The sequence below is a fragment of the Cavia porcellus genome, unplaced genomic scaffold (genome assembly GCF_034190915.1).
Source record: "Cavia porcellus strain 051 isolate PalLab524CR breed Dunkin Hartley unplaced genomic scaffold, mCavPor4.1 scaffold_28, whole genome shotgun sequence".
NCBI lineage: Eukaryota > Metazoa > Chordata > Mammalia > Rodentia > Caviidae > Cavia > Cavia porcellus.
The window spans coordinates 27,524,668-27,534,110 of NW_026947511.1; the positions used below are offsets into that span (position 1 = coordinate 27,524,668).

At 40.6% G+C, this 9,443-nt stretch overlaps 1 pseudogene; it reads left to right on the top strand.

Moving 5' to 3' along the window:
- Positions 1-2,248: 2,248 nt before the first annotated feature.
- Positions 2,249-3,626, top strand: LOC106028484 (elongation factor 1-alpha 1-like; annotated as a pseudogene).
- Positions 3,627-9,443: the final 5,817 nt, after the last annotated feature.

The following is a 9,443-nucleotide window of genomic DNA, read 5'->3' on the forward strand; positions in this document are numbered from 1 at the left end:
TAATCAAACAGAATATGAATGGGAAGTGATTAGAATGTATCTAAATGGAAACACCTCTGCCCAGGAGGAAATAGAATCTTTGCATAATCAAATTGACAAGGATTTTACAAAGCAAAATGATGATGAATCCCTGGCACAATTCGCGCAATTGCTTGCTCAATCTTTAAAAGGATTAGATTCCAAAGGAATCTGACAGAGCATAACCCACACTTTAAGTGACATGGGACTTAGTTTAATTATAGTTCTCATTGCCATAGTTCTTGTGTATTTTTACTGCATAAGACGAAATACTATTAATAACCTGATCTTATGGAAATTGTTGTTAAAAAATAAAAAGGAAGGAAGTGTGGGGGATGAGGTGTCACTTTGTAGGCCCAACCCCCTCTAACCTGCAATTTACAATAGCCCCCCTGGTATGCGAGACGGAGGTAGAATAGGAATGCCTGTTCTCAGTGAGATCTCTCACCCTCTGGAATCCATACTGTGAGCTGGCTTTGTTTTGCAGAAGTCTTAAGGAAGTGGCTGGCCACCCTTTGTGACACTAACAGCAGACAAATTAACAACATTCTTGAGCTAATGAATTTCTTCCTGGGCTAGAGAAGTTATGAGAACTGGTTGTGATTATTTACTTCACTTAGATAGCTTTAGAATAAACATTGTAGTCTGTCACGTTGTAGCTTGCCACAAAGAATGCCTTTTCACTACTTAATTATCTGGGCTCTGTGAACTGATCGGGTTTACTATATATGAATCCTAAAATAAAGATTGTGCGTGCAGTGCAGTGTAACGCGGTGCAGACAGTAAAGGTGCCGTGTCCTGTCTTCCTTTCCGAGCACTGTACCCCCCGTGTCCCGATCAGGCGTGTGTGCGTGTTTACCTTTCCCGGAGTTCAGAGTGCTCTAAGACACTCACGACACAAAAGTCCAAAACCATGGAACTGATCAGTGCAGTTCAGGGCATGAAAGCCAAGTAGCTCTTGTGACTGAAGTATATTCCCAGCTCTTTTTCTTTTTGATTCTTTTGATTTGAGATGGTCTCACTATGTTGCCCAGACTGGGCTGGAGCTTGTGATCCTGCCTCAGCCTCTCCAGTAGCTGAGAACATGGCCTGTGCTGCCAGGCATTATAACTCTTAACATGAAGGTCCTATACTTTGTACTGTTTTTGTTTTTGTTTTTTTTTTAATTTGGTAGTATATCCTGAGAAATCACTGTATTTGTTAACAGAAATCTTCACCTTTTTTTTTAAAAACTGCATCATGCTCTATTTCACAGTTTGTTCAACCATCTTGTTATATGTGGATGCTTACATTGTTTCTAATATTTTGCAGTTACAATAATGGACTATACGTATATGTATTTTCATGTTGTAGATAGATCTTCTAGGAGTGGGATTTTGGGGTCAAAAGGTAAGTGCACGTATAGTTTTTTTGTCCTTTCTAGAAAGGTAGTACCAGTTTGCATATCCACCAGCAAGGCCTAACAATACCTGTTTCCTATGGCTTGTTATAATTTTAGATTTCTGCCAGGCTGAGAGAAAAGAAATGGTGTTACCGGGGGCTGGGGATTTAGCTCAGCAGCATAAACTCCTGCCTTGCAAGCAGACAGTCGTGAGTTCAATCCCTGGTACCAATAAAAACAAAAAGACAAAAAAAAAAAATGGTGTTATCAGTATGCTTTTAATTTTGCATTCCTCTAAATTTTAATTCCTCTCAATTTTAATTCCTTTAAAATTTAATGAGTGATTTTTAATATTTTTAATGATATTTTTGCCATGTGAAAATCATAGCTGAGCTGGGTGCAGTGGCTTGTACCTGTAATGCCTACTAATCATGAGGCTGAGTCAGGAGAATGTAGCAGGTTCATTTACATGACTGTGAAGCTGGTCCTCAGCAGGAGCCTCAGTTTCACTTTTCCTCAGACTCTTCCAGCCTGTAATCTTATTTACAGCCTGTGGTATCTTATTCTTTATGTGAGAGGGATTATTTCTTGCACTTTATTTGCAACTCACATCCCATGGGATAGGAAGACTCCAGGTTTCTTTCTTCTAAAATCTCTGTTTTTAGCTCAGTAGCACAAGCACCTGCTTGACAAGCATAAGGTCATGAGTTCAATCCTTGGTACAAAAAAAACCCCAAAACTCTTATTTTTCTTTTCATAGCAGGTTTGCCACGGGAGCAAAGGTATAGTGAAAACCACCAGTAAATCAAAGCTAACCTGGGAAAAGACTCATTATCATCATTATCAGACATGTGGTCTCGAAGTCTAGCACTGACCCGCCATCTGATCTATAAATGTAGTATAGACAAAACCATTGAAAAATTTGAGAAAGTTATTGCTGAGATTGGGAAGGGTTCCTTCAAGTACACCTGGGTCTTGAATAACCTCAAAGCCGAGGGTAAACATGCTATCACCATTGACATCTCCCTGTGGAAATTTGATATCCCTGGACACATACTTTATCAAAAACATGATTTCAGGCACATCCTAGGCTGACTACTGTCTTGGCTGTTGCTGCCAGTGTTGGTAAATTTGAAGCTGATATCACCAAGAATGGGCAGACCTGTGAGCACCCTCTTCTAGGTTACATACTGGGTATGAAACATTAATTGTTGTGTATTGACAAAACGGATGCCATGGAGGCACTCTACAGCCAGAAGAGATAAAAGGACATTTTTAAGGAGGTCAATACCTACATTAAGAAAATCAGCTACAACTCTGACACACTACAGTAGCTTTTGTGCCAATTCCTGGTTGGAATGGTGACGACATGCTAGAGCCAAGTGCTAATATGTCTTGGTTGGAAGGTCACTCATACAGATGGCAACGCCAGGGAACCATATTGGTTGAAGTGTTGGATTGCATTCTTCACCCACTTGCCCAACTAACAAACATTTGTGGCTGCCCTCTTAAGGTGTCTATGGAATTTGTAGTGTTGGTATCATCCTCGTGGGCTGAGTGGAGACTGGTGTTCTCAAACCTCCTATGGTAGTCACTTTCACTCTAGTCAGTGTCACAACTGAAGTAAACTCTGTTGAAATACATGAAGCTTTGAGTGAAGCTCTTCCTGGGGACAGCATGGGCTTCAGTGTCAAGAAAGTATTCATTAATGATGCTTGTTCAAGGCACCTTTGCTGGTGACAGCAAAAATGTCCCACCAATGGAAACAGCTGATTTCACTGCTCAGATGATTATCCTGGACCATCCTGGCCAGATCAGTGCTGACTGTGCCTCAGTACTGGACTGTTACACAGTTTACATTGCTTGCAAGTGTGCTGAGCTGAAAGAAAAGATTGATCTCCAGTCCCTTAAGAATCTATCTCTGCCAGGCGTGGTGGCTCACTCCTGTAATCCCAGCACTCGAGAGGCTGAGACAGGAAGATTGTTACAAGTTCAAGATCAGCCTGGGCTACAAAGTGACCTCAAGGCCAGCCTGAACTGCATAGTGAGACCCTGTCTCAAAAAGACAAAAAAAAAAAAAAAAAAAAAGAATCTACCTCTAAGAGATTTCACTGTTTGTGATATGAGACAGACAGTTGCTCTAAGTGTCATCAAAGCAGTGGACAAGAAGGCTGCTGGGGATGGCCAGGTCACCAAGTCTGCCCAGAAAGCTCAGAAGGCTAAATGAATATTATCCCTAACACCAGCCACCCTAGCCATTATTAAGTGATGGAAGACCAGTCTCAGAACTGTTTCTCCAAATTGGCCAATTAGTTTAATAGTGAAAGACCGGTTAATATAACAGTACATCATAATCTTTCAGAAGAAAAAGAGGTTTTGTGGACCATTTTATGTGTGTGTGTGTGTGGGGGGCAGTTATTAGTTTTTAAAATCAACAGAAAAAACAAAACAAAAAAATCTCCTCTTTTGGCCCGCCTGATAATGGAGTCTGAGAAGTCCAAGACTGAGGAAGCAGCATATGACAAGAACTTTCTTTTACAACATCCTGTGGCAAAAGGGCCAGGAAAGGGACAAGAGAGGGGTGGAGGGAAGGAAAGAAACTAATAATTCCATATGACTAAAATCTAATCTTTTCAAAGTTCTTGAGCTTTTGCGCCCTATCTGCCCTAAGGTACTAGATATTAAACTCAGGGACCCAGGGAGTACTGAGCTGCATACACAGATTTTTTTTTTTTCTTTTTATCAGTACCAGGGATTGAACTCATGACGGCACACTTGCAAGGCAGGCCTTATGCTGCTGAGCTAAATCCCCAGCTCCCTACACAGATGTTTTTTAAAATTAATTTTATTGATACACATAATGATCACATTCATCATAGGGAATTTGTACCTACAAGTATATATAGCCTATCTTGATTCTTCGCTTCCACAATCCTTTCAATCCTCATAATGTTTTTACATTTTTGTTTTGAAACAGATTCTTGTTAAATTGCCCAAGGATGGTCTCCATCTTGCAACCCTTCTGCTTCAGCCTTGCAAGTAGTTGAGATTACAAGTATGTGCCACTATGTATCCAGCTCTTGAAAATATTTTTTTTTTTTGTAATGGGGATCGAACTTAAGGCCACATGCTTGTTGGGCAGGTGCTGTGCTGCTGAGCTGTATGCCTGGATCCTGTACATATATTTTTAAATGTGCTTAACGTAGGTCAGGGATGTAACTCTGCAGAAAAATGGTTGCCTGACATGTGCAAGGCCCTGGCTTGGATCCTGTGTTTTCCAGGGATTTTCCCCAGGGCCTAGAAAAATGCAAGACATGTGAAGTCTTTTGTTATGCTGCGTATTTATAAATGAATGGACTCAATTCTCTAAGCCTCAGTCTCATCATTAATGGGAGGGTCAGCCCTATTTTGCTGGGTAGTTTTATGCGTCAGAAGTATGGAGAAAGGCTTTCCGTCATGGAAATTGCTGGGACAGTCAACAGACTGGCTGATAAACCCACCTTTGCCTCTCTAAAAAGGACAAGGAGAGAAGAGGACCAGGAAGCAGTGGCCCCGCTACCAAGTGGCAGCACAGCTTTTTCAGGAGGTGCAGAACCCCCTGAAAATATTTTTATCTATCGCTTTTTTTATTTTTTTTTGTCTTTTTCCTTTTTTTATCGGTACCAGGGATTGAACGCACGACCGCCTGCTCACAAGGCAGGCACTTATGCCGCTGAGCTAAATCCCCAGCACCCCCTTATCTATAGTTTTAATAGAATCAAGATCAGGTTGTCTTAATTTTAAGGTCATTTTTCCTCATTTTTCTTTTCTTGAAATTTATTTTGAAGCAGAATGTTGCCCAAGTCCTAGACTGTCGCTGTTTAGAATGTGACTCTCAACGGCTGCACAGTGGCTGTCACCATCTCACCACCTAGGCTACTGCTGAGAGCCCACCTGGCTGCTACCAGTCTCAGTTGGCCCTTTGCTCTGGGCCAGTGACATTTGGTTGTAGTTCAGTTTTCAAGTAATCTGTAGATTCTGACAGTTTTTAATTATGCTGATTGCATCTCTGTCATTTAATAAGCTCCACTTCCCACATTTACTGCAAATTGGAAATTAGAGCTAGAAGTGATATGGTTTGATTTCAATTGCTTATTTTCTTATAGAGAGGCAAGTGTACCTCAAAGGTGGTGATATATATTTATATAGGGAAATAATATCAGTTATGCCTTTTTTTGATGATAGCAATAAGATATAATCGTTATGCAGAACCATGATCATATTAGGGTTATTATAAAATAGTGATATGTTATCATTTCTTTTTCATTCATTAGCTAGAATACCTCTAAAGAAGGAAATTTGTCCTAGTTAGCTCTGGTTACCCTGGATATCATTCCTACAAAATGGCAGAAGTACTTTAATTGACCTCATACTTGCCAGGCAGGTGCTTATGCCACTGAGGTATATCCCCTGGCTTGTTTGTTTTTATTGAGACTAGGTCTCACTATGTTGCCAAAGCTGCCCTTGAACTTGTGATCCTGCTTCTTCATCCTCTGGACTATCTAGAATTTACAGGACTGTGCTACCATGCCCAACTGATTTCCCCCTGTATTTATTTACTAGTTTTCAAAATGGAATTTTAATTCTCTGGCTTCCTTCAAAAGTAGTAAATGAGTTCTTCCTTGTTACTGTTAATTCATTACAAATTTGTGGGGGCTTGGGATTTAACTCAGCGGCATAAGCACCTGCCTTGCAAGCAGGCAGTCGTGAGTTCGATCCCCGGTACTGATAAAAAGGAAAAAGACACATACACAAAAAAAAAAGAGTACAAATTTGTGGATTTTCAACATATTTTGTGGGGTAGGGATTTAGCTCAGTGGCGCAGGAACTGTGAGGTCCTAAGTTCAATTCCCAGTACCCCCCCCCCAAATTTGATGTACTTTAATCTCTTGTGATTATTTTATTTTTTAAATTTTTTTGTAATTATTTATTGATGTCCAAATTGTCCCATCTTTGTCCAACAAGAGCCCCCCTTTTTTTTTTAATCGGTACCAGGGATCGAACTCACAACTGCACACTTGCAAGGCAGGCACTTATGCTGCTGAGCTAAATCCCCAGCCCCAAAAGTTTTTTTTTTTGTCTTTTTCTTTTTTTTTTTTAATCGGTACCAGGAATTGAACTCACAACTGCCTGCTTGCAAGGCAGGTGCTTATGCCACTGAGCGAAATCCCCAGCCCCAAGAGCCTTTTTTTTTTTTTTTTTTTTTTTTTTTTGTCTTTTTCCTTTTTATCGGTACCGGGGATTGAACTCATGACTGCCTGCTTGCAAGGCAGGCACTGATGCTGCTGAGCTAAATCCCCAGGGCTCCCCTGAGCCATTTTTAAAATTTGTGCCTTCTTTGTCTTTTTTTCCTAAACTTTGTAGTCTTTCTTTGATTTCTGATGTGATAGGATTAACTAAGCACACATCCCGCTCCAGAGCCAGAATCATTTATATTAATCACAGCATTTCCACTGGATTAGTATTGCACAAAATCTAGAAAGGATTTAACTCTCTGACACAGGTGTCAGCCTTTATGCCATCTTTTAATGTCACACCCTAAAAGCCAGGCAGAGGAGGAAGCAAATGCTCAGGCTGAAGTGCAGAAAGATTAGCCAGACTGAGGTCTAAGTAAACTGCATTTGCGCATCCATGGAGGCAGAAATAAGGACCAAATGAGCAGAAATATGGACTGCCAGAGGCTGGGCTCTCAATGACTCTGACTGCTTACATCACTGCTGAGAGGCCCACATGGCTCTTTATCAAATAGTTACCTTTGGTCCTTTGCTCTTGACTGGTGACACTTAGGACTAGTTCTGTTCTCAAGTGTGGCCAAGTGTAACACATGTGCAAGAAATCAGCTGCTCTCTTACCTGAATCAAACGGTGAAAAAAATTTACATGGGAGGATGTGGATAGGTTACAGGCAAATAACACTATTTCTTTTCTGGGTGGGGTGTACTGGGAATTGGACTCGGGACCTTGTGCTTGCCAAGCAGGTGCTGTTCCACTAAAGCTATAGCCCAACACCACCCCCACTTTTTTTTTTTTTTTTTTGTCTTTTTGAGAAAGGGTTTCAGTATGTAGTTCAGTCTGGCCTTGAACTCAGTTTATAGCCCAGGTTAACCTCAAACTCCCAGGGATCCTCCTGCCTTAGTCTCCTGCGTGCTGGGTTTACAGGCATGCACCACCGCATCCAGCAATAATGCCATTTCATTTAAGGAACCTGAACATCTATGGACTTTGGAATCTGGGCAAGGGTTCCTAGGATCAATTTCCTGAAGATAGCAAGGATACCTATAATGCTCAGAAGCTGGTAGGACATTCAGGTGTGATTGTTCCAGTTGGATGTTGGATATTCCAGGCTGTAGCTCCAAAGAGTCATCTGGACTGCAGACTGGATTTGGGAGTGAGTGGCAGATATAATAAAGGTCCTGGAAATGGATAAGATTTCCCAGAAATAAGGTTTGGGAGAGAATCTTGAGACACTCTCAACAAAGTGTGTCTCAAGACATTTATTGATTCCTTAGAAAAATTCTGTAGCAATACTTTCATGTTTTACCATGAGAGGCCTAAAGCTTAGAAAAGTTAACTTGGGGATGAGGATATAGCTTAGTGGCACAAGTGCTTACCTGGTAAGTGTGAGGTCATAAGTTCAATCCCCAGTACCAAAACAAACAAACAAACAAACAAAATTTGTCAATAAGAAGCATATTTGAGTGTGAAACCTAAATATCTGATCTTCCAAATACCTTATACTTTATTTATTTGGTCTTTTTCATTTTTATCGGTACCGGGGATTGAACTCACAACTGCTACCAGGGATCGAACTCATGACTGCTTGCTTGCAAGGCAGGCGCTTATGCTGCTGAGCTAAATCCCCAGCCCCATAAATACCTTATACTTAATAGTTATAATTTTATTTCTTTATTATTGAGACAGAATCTATGTAGTTCAGGTTGGTCTTGAACTTTTGGTGGTCCCCTGCTTCAGGCTCCCAAATTGCTGAGATTACTGGTATATACCACTATGCCCAGGTTAATAGTTTAAAAATTTGTCTTCTCATTTAACTTGATAATTTAAGAAGGTATGTAATGAGAAAAGCTATGTGGGATGTAACCTATTTAGTTTGGGGAGTGATTGTACACATTCCGGCAATCTGTATTTCAGGGTTGAAGTGAGAATACTTATTTATCATTGAGTGCCTTTTATATTCATGGCTTTCAATCAAGAAGTTACATGGTAATAATTTTAAATGTGAATATAGTTTACTTTTATTTATTTATTTTTAGTGCGTGAACCTCGGACCTTGCACATATTAGGTATGCAGTCTGCAACTAAGCTACATCCCTAGCCCCAGAGCCCTTGAAACAATTTTTTGGGGGGCCAACTGGTTGTAGCAGTACACATTCTATAATCCCAGCACTTGGAGGCTGAGATAGTATGATCACTACTTTGAGGCCAGACTGAGTTAGCTACATAACAAGATTCTTTGTAAAAAAATTTTTTTTTCTCACCGGTTGTGATGGCACATGCCTGTAATTCCAGCACTCAGGAGGCTGAGGCAGGAGGATCACTGCGAGTTCGAAGCTAACATTGGCCACAAAGTAAGTTCAAGGCCAGCCTGAATTGCACAGCGGAAGCCCTGTCTCAAAAAGACCAAAAAAAAAAAAAAAAAAAATCCTGACGTTTTAAAAATTCATTGATCTTCTATATATACACAAATGTTGAAAAATGTGTGCCTTCCAGCTTATTTCAATGCGAATAGAATTACTATATAGATACTCCGAAATTTTTCGTTAAAGTAAGCCTATAGTAATTTATTTACACTGTACCCACATACGTACTCTCAGATAAAGCAAGAAAAGCATTGCAAGGAGTGACATTGCAGTGAGGCAAACATCAGCATCACTTCCACGGCCACGGTTGTCATGGTAACCAAAGCCCTTTCCATTGGTCGCTGTTGAGCATTTTGCAGTTGCCTTTGGCGGATTTTATTGGTTACCGTTCCGACGGGCCGTAAATGA